This window comes from Euleptes europaea, chromosome 6 (genome assembly GCF_029931775.1).
Source record: "Euleptes europaea isolate rEulEur1 chromosome 6, rEulEur1.hap1, whole genome shotgun sequence".
Classification (NCBI taxonomy): domain Eukaryota; kingdom Metazoa; phylum Chordata; class Lepidosauria; order Squamata; family Sphaerodactylidae; genus Euleptes; species Euleptes europaea.
In genome coordinates, this window is record NC_079317.1 from 84155791 (window position 1) to 84177372 (window position 21582).

The 21582-nt window shown below is 44.0% G+C and overlaps 1 protein-coding gene across 1 annotated transcript in view; it reads right to left on the reverse strand.

Annotated features, from left to right (window-relative positions):
* SWAP70 (switching B cell complex subunit SWAP70) overlaps nucleotides 1–21582 on the reverse strand; it is a 309546-nt gene that overhangs the window by 169813 nt on the left and 118151 nt on the right. The gene's annotated exons all lie outside the window — the stretch shown is intronic.

A 21582-nucleotide genomic window follows, 5' to 3' on the forward strand; every position in this document is an offset into this window, starting at 1 on the left:
TTTGCTAACATTGTGTTTCTTCATCTTAAAACTTTTGAGGAATATTGTTTTTTTACGGTCCAAATGAATACAAGTTTGACTTGCTACAGCCTGTGATGACTGAGTGTGGAGTGTCTAGATAGCCCAAACTTCAGTGGTTTTATTTCAATTACTAATGTGTGAACTATCAGATGAATATGTCAGAGTTTGTATACACAAGTAAATATTTTCTAGTGTTTAGTCATGTTGTTTGTAACTGTTGAACTAACCAAACTGACTTCTTTTCTAGGCTTTCAGTTACTGAAATTGTTTACCTTTTTTAAAACCACCATTTCTTGTATTTTAATTTTTTGAGTAAATAGGTTATACAAATTCTACACTGAACACAAAATAGGAATTGTGCCTGTTTTTAATCATTGGGAATTTTGAAAAAGGAATGAAGAATTTTTCTAGCGTTTTCCCGCAGATAAACTACCACCTGTGAAAAATGGTGTTTGCACATTTGTGTATTTGCTTTGTATATGAAGTACTTTTATATGTACTTTGTAAAATAAACATATTGTTTGTTCTGTTTGTCTGACAGTGTACACAACATTACATAAATGGCTGTAACTCGACAATTTTAATTATTTTATGTATGTAACATGACTAGTGTATGCTAACCAACTTGTAATAAAGATGCTTCTTAAGAAAACATCCCTTCTTTAGTAGATTAGTAGCAAATATTTTAAGAACAAAAAAAGTAAGCCATGCTGGATGAGACCAAGGCCCATCAAGTCCAGCAGTCTGTTCACACAGTGGCCAACCAGGTGCCTCTAGGACAGGGGTGGGGAACCTTTTTCCTGCCAAGGGCCATTTGCGCATTTATAACATTATTCGGGGGCCATAACCAGGTGTAGATCTCCCGGGGGGGGAGACTACAGCTTCCAGGTCTCCAGCCACCACCTGGAGGTTGGCAACCCCAGGGGAGACCGCACAGAGCAGGCCTGGAGGGCGCCCCCGCTCCCTCGTCCTCCCCCCTCCCAGGCAGGAGGGCAGCCAGCGGTAGGCCTGAGCAAATGAGGCGCCAGGAGGCAGCCGATCCACAGGGAAGGAAGGGAGGAAGGAAAGAAAACAGAGAAAGAGGAAAAGGGAGGGAGGGAGAAAGAGAGAAAGAAATGGAGGGAGGGGGAGAAAGAAAGAAAAGGACGGAGGGAGACAGGCAAAGAGACAGAAAAAGAGGGAGAGAGGGAGAGAAAGGAGAGTGACAGAAAAAGAAGAAGAAAAGAAAAGCCTTCCCCCACACACACACATCTGTGCATGCCGGCCCCACGCGACCAGGCCCCAACCTCCATGCCTCCTCCCACACATCCCCGGCCCCGGAGCTCCCGAGGGCCGCAGAAAATGTCCTCGGGGGCCGCATACGGCCCCCGGGCCTGAGGTTCCCCATCCCTGCTCTAGGAAGTCCACAAACAAGACGACCGAAGCAGCATTATCCTGCCTGGGTTCAACAGCACCTAATATAATAGGCTTGCTCCTCTGATACTGGAGATAATAGGTATGCATGATGACTAGTATACATTTTGACTAGTAGCCATGGATAGCCCTATCCTCCATGAACATGTCTACTCCCCTCTTAAAGCCTTCCAAGTTGGCTGCCATCACCACATCCTGAGCAGGGAGTTCCACAATTTAACTATCCATTGTGTAAAGAAATACTTCCTTTTATCTGTTTTGAATCTCTCTCCCTTTGTCTTCAGCCGATGTCCCTGCATTCTAGTATTATGAGAGAGGGAGAAAAGCTTTTCCCTTCCACACACTCCACACCATGCATAATTTTAGAGACCTCTATCATTTCTCCCCTTACTCACCTTTTTTCTAAGCCTCTAAGCCTATCAAGGAAGAAAGACATAGGCCAAATATTAGAGTACTGATCATCACAATAGTCTCACATAACTAGGGTTGCCAGGTCCCTCTTCACCACCAGCAGGAGGTTTTTGGGGCGGAGCGTGAGGAAGGAGGGTTTTGGGGAGAGGAGGGATTACAATGCCATAGAGTCCAATTGCCGAAGCAGCCATTTTCTCCAGGTGAACTATATCGGCTGGAGATCAGTTGTAATAGCAGGAGACCTGCAGCTAGTACCTGGAGGTTGGCAACCCTAGTTCAATCAATCAAGTTTTATTTCGATACAATATCAGCTCTGAATAAAAATCAAAAGGTTAAAATAATAAAATACAATAATAAAAGTTGATGATTCTGGGAGGGATGATTTGAAGAGGAGGCAACCCTAGTTGCAATACAAGTCTTTTTGCTGTCACAAGAGCATGAAGGGCCAACCTGCCTGGCTGGGTGTCCTGTGGGAGTGGGGTCCCGGACTGGCCTGCCTAGGGAATGAAAAGCCTTGGAACAGCCATGCAGAAGCCCAAGCAGCAATTCCTGGGGACAGCTACCTGAAATATCTGTTTGCGTTATTACTCCACAAAGAGACAGAAGTGAAAGAACACAAAAGTTGAGTTGTTGTTGTTTTTAAATGAGAGGATAAAATAATAGCAAGGATGAAAACATTAAAAGTGAGGCACAAAGTCAGGGCTGCCTTAAAAGAGTGTTGACAGAATATTCTGGATAATTTCTGCCGTAGAGGTGGCAGAAATTAGGAGCATTAGACGAGCAAGGTTACTTGCCACAAAACTGTATGCTTGAGTGTCCCCTAGGGACAGCTTCCCATATTCACGATGACATTATCATCTGTTTGTGAGAGTATGTACCTGATATTCAAGCAAGCTGTCTTTTCGTTTTTAATTCCCGCGTCCTGTAGGACATGCACAAGACGCTGCAACAGCCAGCACTTCCTGTTATGTGTGTGCAATCATGCAAATATCTTGGCTGTTTATGAGCACCAAGAGGTCACTTTAGAGAGTCTGAAGTGCTGAGCTGGATTTTTAGGAATCCTCATTCAGGCTGAGAATAACTATCACACCTTCTACCTGGCCTACTGCCTACACTAAGCTTATTTATTCCACACATTTGGCACCCACATGAGCCAAAGCCTAGTTCTGTCACTGCATTCTTAAGCAGCGAGATAATAATGGGTGTTTTCCACCTTTGGTTGACTTGATTCTTAATATAGCATCCAAATGAGAACAATACAGATTATTAGATTCCTTTTTTTAAAAACCGGCAACGCCTGACAGCGCAGAGCAATATAATATTTACCTAGACTGCTTTGCAAATATTAGTCCCTGCTCTCGCTCAGTGAACTTCAGCCATTTTTACCTTTGTCCTAGTTGAATCATCCTTACATTCTTTGCATTCTTTTCCCTAGTTTAAATAATGCTGTAAAATCCACGAAAGCCTTATTTATGTGGCTAGCAAGCAGGGCTGCCAAAGAATTCTGGATAATCTAATACCTTACATGGCTTATATTAAAGCCACTATAGTGTATAGAAAAGACATAAACTGCTTTCAGACGTCATGGCAAGCTGCGACTGGACTCTGATGGGACATGTAGCAATGCTGGAAAATTTGTCACTAAGGAAGATGAAACAGAGCCAGGAACAAACTGAAGTAAGTTCTGTGACAGTATGTAAAAGGCACATCCTTGACCACCACATGCAGTATATTAACAATGTCAACATGGCCCAAAGGTCGGTATGATCTCCAAACGGCAACCTCCCCTTACTTGTTTTAAAACTGTCTGCTGTCCCGTCTTGCTTTCCAGCCACCTGAACCTGAACATGACTGCGGGCTTTTATGTTTTCAAATGGAGGGGGCCATTTTCCCCTTATTCAGTTAGAAGGCCAGTGGACAAGCCAACACCACCTAATCTAGTCCAGTCTGCCAACATTCACTGCACATAAAAAAAGGTAAAGGTCCCCTGTGCAAGCACCGGGTCATTCCTGACCCATGGGGTGATGTCACATCCCGACGTTTCCTAGGCAGACTTTGTTTTATGGGGTGGTTTGCCAGTGCCTTCCCCAGTCATCTTCCCTTTACCCCCAGCAAGCTGGGTACTCATTTTACCGACCTGACCTCAGAAGGATGGAAGGCTGAGTCAACCTTGAGACGGCTACCTGCAACCAACTTCCATTGGGATTGAGATCAGGTCGTGAGCAGAGCTTGAACTGCAGGACTGCAGCTTTACCCCTCTGCGCCACTCTGCTTACCACTCTGCCATGGGGCACTCTGCGCCACTGTGCGCCATGGGGCTCACTGCACAAGCGGCAGACAAAAGTCCTTAATATCATGGTCTAAACCATATTTTTTCCTCTTCCCCCACCCCCTTTTTTTGCTTTTTAACATCCAGTCTAATTAACAATTACAGAGAACTCAAAAGCTCACTCACAGTTCTGTGATATTTTGGTTGGTCCTACTAAAAGAATTTGCTCTGAGATTTTCCTGTGGACTTACATAGCTACTTTTAAACTCTTCTAAAAACAACTTTGTTTGTGTACCTGGTACTGTTTGTTTCATGAGAAAATTTAGCTTGAAAAGCTCACAAGTTCTTATATAATTTTTTTTAAAGCAAGTAGGTATTTCACTCACCTTAAGTGCACTTAAGTCATGCTGAAACTAATAGATGTGCTCAACTCTGTGCTAGGTTAAGGTCACAGCATTCCAACAGGGATTGGATCATGAATACAAGCTCCTCTATAACCAGGGGCTCCTATGCAACAATATTAGATTTTGCCAAATTAATTTGCAATCTGGAAACACAAGTGATTGTATTTCCAGTCACCTCAATGGGATGGGGGAAGGTCTTTCATGACATACATCATGTTTCACTTTTTTAGTTTTGCACTCCTTGGCAATCGACCATCTGGAAGTACATTAAGATTAAGCTATCATGTGACGATCAGAGTGCTCATCTAGTTACTGGATTTGACTCGAAGGCTACACTATGCATCCAGTGTACAGAAGTGATTACGTCTTTCTAACACTCTGGGCAGACAGAAACTTTGGACTTTTTTGTTTGCACGGTTTCACCTTGGCACTCTTTTATAATAACATTCCATGCACGGCATCTTGAAAACCTTTGCCAAAACATGGTGATAAAGGAAGGAGAGCGCCTTGTACTCTTCTTCTCCAAAAAGACCTATTCTATGACTAGGAGTTTTTATAAAATTTGGCAACTGTTATTGAGTCAGGGGCCCTGACCTGGATGGTCCAGCTAGCCTGATCTTGTCAGATCTCAGAAGCTAAGCAGGGTCAGCCCTGGTTAGTATTTGGATGGGAGACCACCAAGGAATACCAGAGTTGCTGCGCAGAGGAAGGCACTGGCAAACCACCTCTGTTAGTCTCTTGCCATGAAAACCCCAAAAAGGGGTCGCCATAAGTCGGCTACGACTTGAAGGCACTTTACACACACACATTGAGTCAGGAAGTGGTAAAATTTCCTACCAAATGGTGATTGCCTGGATTGTACCGAGCTTCAGGGCTTGTAGTCTATCGAATTGGACTCTCTTCCAACACGTGCCCCCCTGCACATTTTAGATTCTGTCCTGTTTGCTGCCATAGGCCACAGGTGTAATGCTCTCCTCATATTGCTAATCAATATTTCATCACTGCCAAGAAATTCATCAGCAAAATAATGCTAGTACAACAATTTAAAGTTTTTCAAAAAAATAATTCATAAATCCCAGTCTGTTTACCCAATATGGATAGACTAGTTTAGGATAGATTTAAAAATGTCTAGTATATTTTCAGGTGTTTTTTTTTTTAAGGGTTGGATCTAAAGCCTTGCTTGCACAAGCAAGAGGGTACTTCTGATCACACAAACGAGGGGCAGGGGGCTTCCCCACAATTTCCATGGATCATCCCTCCAGCTGCATCCACCTCACACTCCCCACATCCCACACTGATCCTTACCCTCAGAAGAATCTTTTGGGGAATGAAAGGCGCTGCAACAGGAATGGAAATGTGGAATAGCTCCCAGTACAATGTATTCTGCTCCACCGTACCCGACAGCTGCAGTGTTACTTTGTGTAAGCAGCTTCTCTTAAATATGTAAGACTAAATCTCTGCAACATGTGTGTGTGCTAAGTGCCATCAAGTCGCTTCCGTCTCATGGCGACCCTATAAATCGAAGTCCTCCAAAATGTCCTATCTTTGACAGCCTTGCTCAGATCTTGCAAACTGAGGGCTGTGGCTTCCTTTATTGAGTCAATCCATCTCTTGTTGGGTCTTCCTCTTTTCCTGCTGCCCTCAACCTTTCCTAGCATTACTGTCTTTTCCAGTGACACTTGTCTTTTCATAATGTGACCAAAATACGATAGCCTCGGTTTAGTCATTTTAGCCTCTAGGGTCAGTTCAGGCTTGATTTGATCTATAACCCACTGATTTGTTTTTTTTTGGGCTTTTTGGCAGTCCATGGAATCAATAACATTCTCCTCCAACACCACATTTCAAAGGTATCTGCTTTCTTCCTATCAGCAACATAGAGATCAAAAACATAATAATCAAGGACACCCAAGGCCTGATGATGGCTCCTTTTTTCTTCCTTATTTCCTCTTCCTAGAGGTAGTAGTCTAGCAAAACAACAATAGATGTTTAATGCATGCTATAGATAGCAAAGTGAACCCTCAAAGCCTTTGCAGCTGTTGTTTACCACTGTGTTGCATATTCTGGTCTTCCATGTGTATCTCTGGGGACACAAAATTCTTCACAACAAGCAAAGAACAGAATTTATTATGTAACTGGCGAGAGGCGGTAGTGGAGGACATGAGTAGGAAGTACAACTAAACAATCTCCTTCATAAGATTCTTGCAAGACAATAGCACTTCTTTTCTTCTTCCCAACCCAGCTTCCCAAAAGGATTGAAGTTGAAATATGACCAAAGTACATTAGATGTCTATCAGAGGAATGAAAATGTACACAAGCTTTCCCGGAAACGCTTACCAAACAAGGGGGAAAAACCAAAACACATTCTGCACCAAAGAAAGGGGTAGAGGGAGGACAAACTGGAATAGAGATTGCAAACAGACTACATAAGAGGGTCCCAAGGACAAATAAAATGGAAATACAGGTAAACCCAGATTGCAAACAGACTACTATATATTCTAAAGAGTGAAGTGCCCTGAAAAAACCTAACTTGGAATGCAGCCTCTGTGAAATGTCCATCTACCATATATGGACAGAGAAAAAGGAGACTTCATGTACAATGTACATTGCTTCAGGCTGGCCCAGGATGTTTGCAGCAACATGTAACACAAAAAAAGGTTTCTTAGCATCCTCTGTGATGTATCTCCTGTCTGAGGTCCTGCTTCATTGGTACTCCTAAATTACTGTCAACCTAAATGGCTACTTGGATTGATTGTTAGTTGGGCTCACCCTGTGAAAAAGACTGTGACGCTTATTAATGGAATTTAAAATTTAAAACAAATGGATGAGCTAGCTGTTTCTCTGCTATTCACAGTTTCCCAATGAACAAGCACTAGAGATCCTTGTATATAAGCAGCATTTTGTGCATATTGCTGATCTGTCATGTTCATCCAAGCCCCATTGAACTGTCTGAGTGCACCCTTTCATAAAAATGGTGAGCAGCATCCACAGCAGGTATGATTACTACGTCACAAACACAGATGCATTGGGGCCAGAGGTTATGGGGCAACATTTAAATATAAGCATTTATTTGTCAAACAGATTTAAGTGTACCATAAAACAAAATTCTTGGAGCACAGTCCACAGGAAGTTCTCCTCTGCAAACTCAACCACTCGAATTAATTTCTTCAATACAACTTCCATACCACTGCTGATAAATTGTGGTCTGGTCTCACTCTGGCCAATAAAACCACATATAACAGTGCAATCCTAAGCAGAGTTATACCCTTCCAGGCCCATTGACCTGAATGGATTTAGAAGGGTGAAACTCTGCATAGGACAGTACTGTAAATAAACTATGAAGGGACAATGTAGGCTTGCTTCCTGAAAGGTGGTGGCCAAAAAGCTCTCATTTTGCCCATTTCTTCACTATTGTTTCTTGAGTCGTGTTACCTTTCCTTTCCTTTTATCCCTTAGAAGCTCCTTGATCAATTGATCTTGAGCAGCATATATCTAGTGTTGGAGGGAAATAAGGACTGAAACAAATCTTGCCACTGACAATGTAGCCTTGGGGTCCCTGTCGCTTAGTAAAAAAGGCATTATGTCAGTCACAGAGGCATTGGATTTGTATATTAAACGGGGGGAAATATAGTGCGATCGAAGTTCCTCGTAAAAGCGGCATTCCAAAAGGGCATGGGCTAATGTGTCAATAGAGCCAGAAGAGCAAGGGCAGATCCTTTCTGAGTATGGTATATTCAGAATTCTGCCCTGCATTACCATAGAAGGATTAGCATTCAATCTAGCCAAGCAAAAAGCTCTACAGAGACGAGGAGTTGTCAGATAATATGTATAGGCAGGCAGACCACGTGGAGGGGGTATTCCAAAGAACTGGGATGAACAGACGCGACGAGCACGAAAAGTAGTACTGTTATAATCGAGCTCTTTAATGCGCTTTTTAATTTTGGCAAAAGCTTCAGTTTTCCCAAGATCTGATATCATATCCTGCGAGAAGCCCAGAAACACCAGTTTCTCATCTAAGATTTTTTGCCATGAGGATTTGGAAGGGTCATGCTTCAGAGAAGCTAGGAACCCCTCAGTGCTAAAGCACAGTTTAAGGTGGAGTTTAAAGGCGGCCAACCACGCCCTAGCTTCAAGTGACATTTGGCCAAACTCGGAACGAAGAGTAACGCCAGCAACACATCAAGGGGCATTTAGGAGTTTTCGTAAGAACTGAAGCAGTGGACGATCTATAGATTCATTGATGACTGCAATCCAGATGGCAACACCAAAGAGGATAATTGGGGTAATTTTCAGGTTAAAAACCTGAATAGCCCCTGGAATATATTTGCCACCTTTGGTGTGAAAAAAATTGACAATAGCACCAATCCCAGGTTTAATTTTGTTGGACACTGCTTTTTGATGGGCATTCCAATTTAGGTTACGGGAAAAAAGAATGCCAAGGTAAACAAACTCCTTGACTTGGTCAACCTCAAAGCCATCTAATACCCAGCGAAAAAGAGGCAATTTTCTCCTCTTAGTGAAGATCATGATCTTAGATTTATGATGGTTTATTTTAAGACCTTCCCTAGAGCAGTACTCAGAAAAAGTTTGCAAAGATCTTTTCAAACCAATTCTTGTGCGGGACAGGAGAACTGCATCGTCAGCATAGAGTAGAATCAGGGTGGAATGGCTTGCAAGCTTTGGGGGGTGGCAAAACTCTGAGAAATTGGTTGCCATATCATTCAGGTATAGATTAAACAAGAGAGGAGCAAGGAGGCAACCTTGTCTAACTCCCTTGGCCAGTTCAAAAGGCTCGGTTAGTTCTCCTTGGTTGCCACAGCGAACCTGAGCTGTGAGGTCAGTATGAAATTGCTGGATAAGCCATAGTAACCTCCTATCCATAGTAGAATGTGATGGTTTCAACCATAGCCTCTCCCTCGGGATGGTATCAAAAGCTCCCTTAAGATCCATAAAACCCGCATAAAGGGTGCCATTTCAGGGGGAGGAATATTTCTCGGCTAGATGGGAGAGCACTAAACAGTGGTCCATGACAGACCAACCCCTTCTGAAGCCAATCTGTTCCCAGCCAAGGATGTCATTACTCTCAACCCAGTCCAACAGCCTCTTTAATAAGTAGGAGGAATACAATTTGCCTAAGCAAGACAAAAGGCTGATTGGACGATAACAGCTTGGGTCAGAGCGCTGACCTTTTTTAAAGATTGGGACGATAATGGTATGTCTCCAAGATTTTGGAATAGCTCCTGATGCATTAATTTGTGTGAATACAGGAGCAAGAACGTTGGCCCACCATTCGCTGTTGACTTTAAAAAGTTTGTAGGGAATTAGATCAGGACCTGGGGCTTTGCCTGAGCGTAGGTGATCAATGAGCGGTTTAATGTCCTTAGGAGACACATCTGGCCAGGAATTCAGCAAAATAGAAGGTGCTACAGGTATAAGACCCTAGTTTTCCACAGAGTAGGAGAAGAGGCTCTTGAAGTAAGCTACCCAGACCGAAGACGGGATACATGCGGGGACTCTGACATAGCCATTACTTAAAGAATTCACAGTCCGCCAGAAGGTTGAATTATCATTGTTGTTTATAGCTGTAATCAAGCTCCTCCAATTTTTATGTAGGGCCTCTTTTTTCCAGCTGTGTTACCAGCTGATAAGTGAAAATCTATGGTTGTTATATTATTATTTCATTTGGACAGAAAAGGAGAAATTTTGTTCTAGCTGTCATAGGTCAACATGACCACTTATGGTACTGTACTTAATTAAGAACCAGAAACAATGATTCATTCCATACACACAAATATTCAAAAACCAGTGGGTGAACATTTCAACCTTCCAGGACATTCTGTTGCAGATTTAAGAGTAGCAGTTCTCTTACAAAGGAATTTTAAAGGGAGATTGGAAAGAGAAACTGCTGAGTTACAGTTTATATTCAAACTAAAGTCAATGCATTTACCTGGGCTGAATAAAGACCTTGCATTCATGGCCCATTACCAATGCTGATTTCTCCACACCCATCTCTCCCCTGGACATCACAGACTCTTCTGCATATCACACCTAATCCCATCAAGCCTGCTATTCACATTTACATACTGTTCCTCTACTTAAAGACCGATGGATTCACATTCTAGCTGTATCTGAAGAAGTGAGCTGTGGCTCACGAAAGCTCATACCCTACCAGAAAATATTTTTGTTAGTCTTTAAGGTGCTACTGGACTCTTGCCCTTTTTGACTACACAAATAGCTGACAGCCTAATCCAGTTGGCAGCTCTGCATGACCCTGCTAGGATCTTATGCTGGCCAAGGGCTATGTTGTTGCCTTCAGCTCTGTTTTGGTGGTGATGCTCCTCTAGAAAAACACTGTAAGAAGATATGAGTTCCTCATGTGGCACACTGCTTTGTGATACTCTGTAGAACCTGAGGGCAATCTGGGTAGTACCCCTCTTTGGTGGCATCCTTTGAGATTTTCCCCTCATACATACCTTTGAATCTGGTGAAAAACTATGCAGCCGTCATAAAAGGAGGACATGGGCCTTCTTGCTCCTCATGAATAGATTTAATAGCAGCAGTTAGACCTCTTGACTTGCAACTTTGAAGCTTTAGCGGGGATGAGAAATAACAAAATGAAATGTAAGGGCTTTGTTTTGTCTAAACAAATGTACAATGGAGTAGTCTCCAATAACATTTTCTATATAGGATACATTGTATTGCAAATATAGATGATAACCTGCTACCATTTTAGAACTGAAATTTGCATGCATTTCTTTAAAGTATCCTTGTCAATGTTTACCTTCATTTTTATTTGAAATGTGGAAAGTTTAAGCGTTTGTGATATAGCTGAGGTGTTTACTTAATTTGTTGAGCACGCAACTGCAGGGATGTTTTACATAATGGACAGCATGTGCAAACAGTGCAGATTAAGATAGATTAGATCTTTCCATAGCCATAGATTTAACAAGTTCTATGAAGTGGGTCCCCAAAACATACTGGGTATTGAGACTGCTAACAGCTAAACTAGCATGAATGAATGCAGCTCCCAGAATTTTCCCAACTGAATGTCAAACATTAACAATCCACAAATGCCTGGTAAAACAGAAGCATTTTCACCTGATACCTAAAGCTCAACACAGGTGCTGGGTGAACAGGCAGGGAGTGCTGGAGAACAGGTACTACATTTTTTTTTAAATGCCCTGTGTCTGGCAACCACACAGCATACTTCCAAGGAGAGCATAGGAAGATCTTAACCAGCAGGCAGATTCACAGGGGAGCAGACAAACCTTTTTTATACCTAGGGTTGCCAACCTCAAGGTGGTGGCAGGAGATCTGCTATTACAACTGATCTCCAGCCGATAGAGATCAGTTCACCTGGAGAAAATGGCTGCTTTGGCAATTGGACTCTATGGCATTGAAGTCCCTCCCTTCCCCAAACCCCTCCCTCCTCAGGCTCCGCCCCAAAAAACCCCAGCTGGTGGCAAAGAGGGACCTGGCAATGCTATTTATACCACAGTTGAGGAATGGTTTAGGACAGGCCTTGACAAAAATTCTTTAAAAAATTAGCTTTGGTTTATACAAATTTACCTATTCATCTCATTAATTTCTTCAGTTATGACTGATTTTGGAAGGAGTGTGTGTGTGTGTGTGTGTGTGTGTGTGTGTGTGTGTGTGTGTGTGTGTGTGTGTGTGTGTGCAGGGTTGTGATGATGATCATGGCATGTGATGATCATGGCATCAAGCCATTAAGGATGGGACACCACAAAAATGCCCATCTCTCCTAGACTTCGACATTAATTTACAGTTTGAGACAGCTTTTTTCTCCAGAATTCTCATAAATCGTGTAGCATGAACAACTCTTTCTTACCAATTCAAGCTTCTTGATTAACTGGAAGAGATTAAAACATGGCTCCCAATGGAGCAGAGCTTTGACTCTTGAAAGCTTATACCCCAAACATCTTGTTTGTCTCAAAGGTGCTACTGGACTTGAATCTACCTATTCTACTGCAGACCAATACAGCTACCTTCTTGAAACCCAAAATAGCTGAAAATCCAATCATGGATTCCTGGTTTTTCTAGTACAACACCCCACACACAAAAAATCAATTTTGTCCTCTGCTGGAGCAAATAATTTTAATCATCTCATCCCTTTGTAACCACAAGTGAAGACGCTTCTTTTTGATTTTTGCTCTTCCACAGAAAAATCCATTTCTACCAAACATGCAATGGGCTGTTCTATAAATGTCAGCAGTATTCCATATCTTATATAATAGTTCTCTATGAAAGTGTTCACAACGTTGTTTGTTTGGCATCATCGGAGGAACCCATCTGTGTCTAATTTGGTGTTTTCAGTTTGTACGGGAACAATCCCTTCAAACTACATGGTGTGAAAGCTGACCACCAATTTTCAAAATGGGTTTACTTTGTTTTTCTCCTTTGAATGTGTTTCATATGCTTGAAAACTTCCCCGGCTTCCTCAGGTTTTGCCCTTCAGTGTTAACTGGTCATACAGTTAAGGACAAACTCAAAGATAAAGCAGTCCTTTTGAATGAACTGACATCTGTTGCCAGTTTCCATTGAAAGCATTCTGCAAAGTTCCAAAGCAAGAAGAATCAAAAGTTAGCACAGCTTCTATCTACAGCTGGCACTTTGCAATCCAGACATTTCCTGATTGGTGGGAGAAAAGACAACTATGGTTCCTGCCACTCCCTCTTGCGGACCCCTAGTCCATCCTCTCCCTTACTTTGTTGAGTAGGAATACACATGTCCTGCACAGCAGGGAAAGGATGGTGAACTACAGGACTGGGAGAAAGGGAGAGAGAGGAGGAGGAGGAACCACGGTCACTTTGTCTCCTACTTCAAACCAAAGATTTAAAGGCCTTCCCTGGGTTCCAAAGTGATAATCCTACTGCTGCTAAGTAGAAGGAGTCATAGCAAAACACAGTCTCACTAATGTGCCTTTCAGCATCCCTGAATATTAAAAATATACTCACTCACTGCTTTACTGAAGGGAAAAACATCTTAAATTGTTTATTTATGGGAATGTGGTTGTCAAGGAACCAGAGATTACCGTGGATGACTCCTACTCTTCCCACTTGCTGAGCTACTCAGAGGTTGAATAAGGTAACCGGTATTGAAACTGTCCCCTCAGTGTAAACTGTACTGATCCAGTGGGGTAAAACGGGGAGGGGGAAGTCAATTTACTTATTTATGACACAAGTAGAAGTTCCATAGAGAACAGCCATAGGTCTATATATACTGTCTTTGTTTACTCACTAATAGCCTTGCAACTCTGCCATTCAACTTATCCCCTGAAGCAAATGAAAAAGAAGAATAAAGTCTAACGAAGATGCATGAAGTAAATGTGGGAGACCCCCCCATTTTCCTGTCTCCCTGCCCCCAGGCCTTCACATCTCTAATCCCACATGGGAATAGTTTCAAGTGGTTAGCCATGTTAGTCTATAGTAGTAGAAAAAGTTTTGTGTCCAGTAGTACTTCAAATACCAACAAAATTTTCCAGGGTATAAGAATTTGTGAGTCAAAGCTCATCTCATCAGATACCCAAAAAATCCCTCATAGAGCGTGCCTGATAAGAAGAACAAACTCTTTTTTAACAATCATTCTTTCCATGAACTATGATAAGAATAAGTAGAGCTCTGCTGGATCAGACCAAAGGTCCGTGTAGCCAAGAAGTTGCTCTAGAGGACCAACAAATAGGATGGAGAGGCGATGGCCAAGCCTGATACAGCAATAACATGATAGATTTCACTACAAAAGCATCTGTTTATCCCAACCTCCTCCAATGCAACCCATACCAAATAAAAACAAAACGTCTTTTTCTTTCTCTGTGGAGACAGCTGCAGCCATGGCAGCTTACTAAGTTGCATTATGTCTAGGCCTAGGCATGGTACAATGTCATGGCCCAATGATACTTCCCATTTGGGATGTCAGTAACAACAGACCTTTGTGTTGTGCTGTGGTTTAGCATGAGCTTAGTGAAGCCCAATAGGAAGAGGGACTTTCCAGCCTTCCATTGCTAGCATGTTATTTAAAGTCACAACAACTGGAGCTCAGAAAAATGCATATTTCAGACCAGGAAAAGTACCACCAAATCCAAGAAGATGGCAGGAACCAAATCAAGCACAGTCAAGAAAACATAAAAGGCAAAGGGGTTTCTTGAAAGGAGGAATTCTGGTCTAAATAAGATGAACAACATGCAGAGCACCAGCAGCCTATCTCCACTATTTAGAGATTAATAATTATAGAAGGGCCTTTACCCTGGCCAGATGTGCAGCCTTACCTTCTGCTATGCTAGAGGGGAAATTTAAGAAGACACCCTGGGAGGAGAGATTCTGCCCCTGCAAATCAGGGGATTTAGAAACAGTTGAGCATTCCCTCCTGAACTGCAATTTTTATACATTACCCAGTTCGAAGTTTATTGAGCCCCTCTTATCGAGAATGGGACCTGACAGGGCAGGAGAAAGGATTGAGATTCTCCTACAAGGGGATAATCCATCAATCACTCTTCAGGTTGCAAGATTTTGCACGGCAACAATGAAAATTCGATGCCATAGAACAGCCTCTTAGTGCAATTGACAGATGTGTCCCAGCTGTAATTTTCTTTTTAAGTGTTATAAGACTCGGACTGTAATTCTTTGTTTGTAAGAATTTATTAGCCCATGTTTTCTGTTTTATCTTGTTTTATCTGGCTAAGGGCCGTAAATAAATTATCTATCTATCTATCTATCTATCTATCTATCTATCTATCTATCTATCTATCAAGTATGGGCAGAAGCCATATAAACTGACCCACGCGCTTGAGGGTGACTGGGATTTTCATGTCTAAATTGTAGCTCTAGAACAGGGGTGTCAAACATAAGTCCCGCGGGCCGGATCTAGCCTCTTGAGAGCTCTTATCCGGTCCGCAAGCCACCCGAGGTAGCACCCCCCCCCAAACTCCCAATCTGGCCTTGCAAGGCATGGCCCGACTTGACCAAGTCATCAAGCAAAATCCAGCCCTCGTAACAATTGAGTTTGACACCCCTGCTCTAGAAGTTTCTGAATTTATTGCTCTGCACAGGGGCAAAGTCTGTTAGTATGATACAGAGAGACCACAAAGAAGTACGGCAGAGGACCAAACTAAACTTAACAGTTTTTAAAGATTTGGGTCCATGTCAGCAAAAGAAGAAATGAGGGAGGGAGCCCTCATCCTCATGTGTCAATTTGGGCAGGAAGCTCTGGTATGCAACAGGGAGTTTTTAAAGAGAGAGAGAGAGACTAAATGGGCTCAGAACGGTGCCACAGAGGGAGGGAGGGCTCCTGCCTGCCCCCACCAAGCCATTTCCTGTGTGAAAACCGCACTGGGAGAGTTATTTCCCCGATTTTGCTGCTTCATGTGTACTTCACATAGAGCAGCAAAATCAGAAAAATGATAGGAGGGAAAGGTGCCAGTGAGTGCCAACCTCTTGGATAGTTAAGAACCAGAAGAGTGGGGAGGGGAGGTGGTGGGTCATCGCAGCCATTATTTTAGCACATACAGTGAGTTAAGTGCCCTACAGTGTGACCCTCCCATTTACTATATTCTGCGCTGATAAGAGTGGTTCTTAGCAAGGAATTGTTGGCTGGGGCAAAGGTGGTATCTACTGCCCATTTGACCCACTATATCATTCTGCCAGTGTTTTTTTCCCCCCTGCCTATCATCAGACGGGCAGCACATTCCTGAAAGGGGAATAGATAGGCAGTGGCTAGGGGTGGCACCTCTGCGCTGCCTCCACAGAGGTTTCCCAGCCAAAAAATAGAGGTTAAAAATGCATTTTTAAAACAAAAACCTGTGAAACTCCTCCATGGAGTTACACGGGGCTATGCCAGCTATTTTGCTGGCGTAGCAACGCTGCATTATAAGGGGAGTTCTCAGGCCAAAAGGGGTTTGGAAGCTGACTAGCATCAGCTCCACCCCTGGAAATGCCCCAAGAACACCCCCTCGACACCGGCGCAGGCACCCCCTTCCGGGTTTTTGCTTCCCGCACTGCTGTGTCACTCCACGGCACTGGCATAAGTGCCCCCACACTGGCATCCATGCCACTTTATCACGGTGCAAAGTGGCCCAGATGCCGGCGCAGGGTTACGCCAGCTCCTACAGGATTGCATGGTTAGAATGCACATTACGCAAACTGGATATTAGAAGAGCATTATTATTTTATTTAGACTGAACAAATGGGTTTTGTAAAGATTGTTTTCTGCCTAGTCCCTTTCTCGATAAGACTGGTGTCTGAGATCAAGCAGTCATACTCACAACGATCCCTTGCCCTCGGTCAGTTTCTGCACATTCGGTCAGAGCCCAAGGTTTGTTGGCTGCCTTCCTTAGAGGTGTCTTTCGACTTATATCTGTAGATATATGATCTTCAACCACGGCCTTCATCAAACATTTCTCCATTGATGTGAACTCCAGGAATGAAGCAGAAGTCTACCAACACCTTCCTCCAGGGTAAGTGAGCTTGTCAATCTCCCAACCCTGTTTTTTCATCATCACATTCTCTATGGCAACTTGATACTTTTTAATTCACATAGTAGACCTAGAAATCTCTCATCACCTCTATCTGAGTTGCTTCTTCGGACAACCTCCCTGAAGACAGGAGCTCCCCTTTATGATAACCGTTCCTCATTTTCTACAGTGAAAACCCATGCAAAGTTAGGTCCATAACTGGCTAGTAGCCATGATGAAAACATGGAACCTCCATCTTCAGGGACTATAAATCTGTGAATATCAGTGCTGAGGGACAACAACAGGATGCAGCTTTGGCCTCAATGATCTGCTTGTAGGTCTTCCAGGGGCATCTGACTGGCTATTGTGTGAAGCACACTGCTGAAGTAGATGGACTAGTGGTCTGATCAAACAGGTCTGCTCTTATGTTTTGATATGTATTCCCTTCTCAACCTTGCTAATACAAGGAAAGGGCAGGAGCTCCACTGCAGAGACTATGAATTGTTGGAAGAGGCAATGTCTGATGTATAAAGAAGAGAAGAAGACCCTGCAGGGGGCAGCAAGGCAGCAGTTAGATAGGATAGTGAAGTCAGCACCTTCTCTCCTGTTAACTGTCTTTCCTTGTCTGTCTCCAGATTACTGTTCTTAGGGCAACATCCTCCTTCTGCCTGGAAGTTCCACAGTTAGTCTCTTGTGCTCTCTCGCAGCTAGTTATGTAGTTAGGAGGCTATCTCTGTCTCTACTCTTCATTATCAATTACGTTAATTCCTGAATAGACTTTTATGTACACTTTAATCAGACTGAACACCTTTGTTGTGTTAACAGCGTCAACTGAATTCAATTCAGTTCAACATGAATTGCATGCAGAATATTCCCAGCATCTCCAGTTAAAGGACACCAGGCTTGGGAAAGCCACTGCATGTGCCTGAGATCTAGGAGAGCTGCTGCCCGTCTGATAATACTGGGTTAGATGCACCAAAGATCCAATTCTACATAAGGAATTTATGATTATTATGATTAGGAGTAGGAGTCCTAGCAGTAGTAATAGTAGTAGTAGTAAAATAATATTTTTGGTCCTCCTTGCAAGAGGAAATAAGATGTATCTCTCCCCATGACTTCATGATGATCACCTACTACCAAACAAGGTATGTAGGGAGGTGGATTTCAGATATGAAATCTTTGTGTTTGGCATAGACAGTCTGATTAAGAGTTAAACTACTTTGTTTGTTTAAACTTCCCCACTCACTTCCAGACAATCTGAGTCAACTGTCTCTGTAATCATCTCCAGTTTATCTTATGCCTGATGCTTGTTTTTTCAGATGAAAAGATTGAATCTATTGGCCTCCCTCTTGTCTATTTCTACTCCATCTCCACCCAGCCCCCACAGGATGATAGCTTTGTGACATAATTCCAAATCCACAGGAATTGACAGTGGCCAGTTGAGGACAAGTGGGGTGGAATTCAAGCCATTACTGGAATTCTAATTGGAGATGGGTCTACAGGAGAACTTAACAGCTCTTTGCTTGTCCTCTTGGGTCTGATGCCTGACAGGAAATGAGTTTGAAGGGTTCAGAAGCAGGTCAAAGAACTCCACATCACTGCCAGCTGCTCCGATGACCCCTGCAGTGTGTTTTGAGAAACCTGATAGACTTGCTTATTATTAAAGCCATTTCTCCTCCCAAGAAGTCACGTCTAAAGCGATGTTCCACCAGACACACAGCTAGCCGATTGCATCTTTTCTCCTCTGCAAGCTTTTCAAGTGACATTTGCTATATGAGCTAAGACTACAACAATGTGAAAAATGCTGTGTTGTAACTTGGGGCTGGATATGTTTGCAGAGAACATTCCTTGTTTACAGCATTTGTTGTGCCTGTTCTTCCTCTCCCTACCTCCCCTGTGGATCCCAAATGAGAGCTGGAAATTCCTGGAGTCTGATATCGTTATTCGGCAAGATGTAATGAGCCGAAACTAGCATCTTAACATGGAGGGAGGTGGATAGCAATTCGGCCGTTCAAAATTTAATGTCAGATGTCCATACTTTTGCTCTACTCTAAACAGGTAGATTTGCTGGGCTATAACTCAAAACAGAAAAGGTTAACTCATCGTATTAGTCTTTCACGGGGAAGAATCAAACAAAGCCTTTTTGTCTTCAGCTGGGCTCCATTGTGTAGATGGCAAGAACTCAGTGGCAAGAAATCCCTAGCAAGTATTAAGCTATTGATATAAATAAAAATATATTTAAATTAAGTGAATATAAAAGTTTTGTATTGTTTGCAAAGGACAACTAAGCCGGTTTGATTCCCCTTAAAAAGGTAGAGAAAATCGGCATATAAAAACCAACTCTTCTTCTTCTTCTATGAATCTGCTCCTCTTTAGGCAGTACTCAACTGAGCATTCTGGAACACTTGTGAAGAAATTGCCCACTCTTGAATTCACCCCAATATTTCAATCACTGGGATTACACTCTGCGGATGAGTTAGAACCCAGCTGTAAACTCTGAGGTGGCAGAAAAGAGAGAGCCAAGAGATGAGCCATCAAGCACAGAGTACTGGCTCACCATCTCCCACCTTGCTGGAATGCCACACCCAAAAGGGATAGAGACTGGGCAACCAAATGGCTCTAAAGTTTTCTTTCTCTCCTGAGGCAGGAAGATCAGAATGGAGGGGCAGGCTCTCCAAGGGGAGATTATAAATCCTCTGGACACAGGAAAGAAGCTCTCTTGTATCTTGCTCTTCTCCCTGAATGGGCACAAGCCATGCAAGGGACAATGGAGAGAAGTCTAACCACTAAGGTAATGCTGAACTTAAACTACAGCAACTGCAAGTAATGTTGGCCTGTCCTAATTAAACATTGTTTAGGATAAGCACCAACTGTAGGATGAGAGGACTGTGTGATTACACCTTTTCTCTGTATCTTTTCTCACTCTAACGCTTGAACAGATCATGAGGATTTTTTATTTTTGCTTATTAAGCTTTCTTACATTTTGAATGCTTGGAGTGGAGGAGGAAGGGAGGGGCTGTGGCTCAGTGGTAGAGCATCTGTCTGGCATGCAGAAGGTCCCAGGTTCTATCCCTGGCATCTCCAGTTACAGGGACTAGGCAAGTAGGTGATGTGAAAGACCTTTGCCTGAGACCCTGAAGAACTGCTGCCAGTCAGAGTAGATAATACTGACTTTGATGGACCAAGGGTCTGATTCAGTATAAGGCAGCTTCATGTGTTCATGTGTTCACGAGTGTTATCTCTGTAAACTCACCAAGCCTATTTGGTCTTGCTATATGAAGTATGGTCATGGGGAGGGGCAGCAGGTAAGCTCCCTAGCCCTGGAATGTGATTGCTCAAAACTGCAAAAGTGCGATCAATTGTCCCTGCACTAGTTTGTAGGAGTGAAGTGGAAGATGCAGCAGCTGGGTGGAGCCTCCACATGGAAATGGAGGTGAAGAATGCTGGACATGCAAATCGATACTCTTTCATTTGCTGGTGACAGTGATGGCTATCCTGTTTCTTTTTGGAACTCCCCCCCCCCTCAGTGAGAGAAAGGAGCTGTGGCACCTAGGAGAGATATGGGCAGCTGCTGGGTTTTGCAGCCTCCTGGGAACCCAAAGGAATGGAAGTTTGTGAGCCCATTGTGGCCCCAGCCCTACGGGGGGGGAAGTGGTGGGGGCGCTTGTTACCCCCCAGGGGAAAACCCATACCCTGGTGACTGATCCGCATGATCCTATCCAATAATGACTAGTACACCGTAGCTGGAGTGAAAAAGGCCACAACTTTATTGATTATAGCATTAGGCATTGGCAAGCATGAAGGGCGGGATCCAGGGATCAGCTGACCCGTCTGTCAGCTGATAGCACCCTGCGCCCAACCCGTCTGCTGGGCGCAGCCTGAGATGGCAGTATGCCGGGCCCCCACGCGGGCGGAAGCCAACTGTGTGGTCCACTGCCACTTGGGAGGAGGCCAAACCGCAGCCCCCGAGCCAGGCTTCACCAGTCCTGGCCTCCCCCCAAAACCCCTTATTAGGGTCCTCAGAGTGGGAAGTGGGGCACGCAGGCCGTCTTTCCCCCAAACTGGATCCTACCCCCGCCTCTCCGGGCGTCTCCCGCCAACGCCTAATGCTGTAACCACCGGCAGAGCCAATGACATATGTCCTGAGCCATATGTCCATGCCCCATGACAACAGGTGCACCCCGTCCAGGCGGAACAAGGCCCTCCTCCGATAAGATAGGTCTGGGTGATGGATCACGGCTCCTCCCGGGCCGTCACCGCCTTACCCACAACCACCGTGACCTTCCGCCTGGCCCGGTCCACCTTTTTAGGGTACTGCGCACCCGACCAGCACCTCCGCTCCAGCATGTCCGACCACACCAGGGTCGACCTGGGCAGCCGCGCGGCCAGGATACCCAGGTCCGCCGCTGCCACCTCCCACAGATCGCAGCCCCTCCGTCTCGCCAGGTCGTTCTCACCCATCTGGAGTACCAAGATATCCAGTGCCCCATGTTGCCACCCGCTGCGCCGCACCTGCGGCACCAAGGACTCCCAGCGCATGCCGACCCCGGTGTCAGCCAGCTCCTCCGCCTAGGCCCTTGGGTCCTTGCACACCACTGGATGAC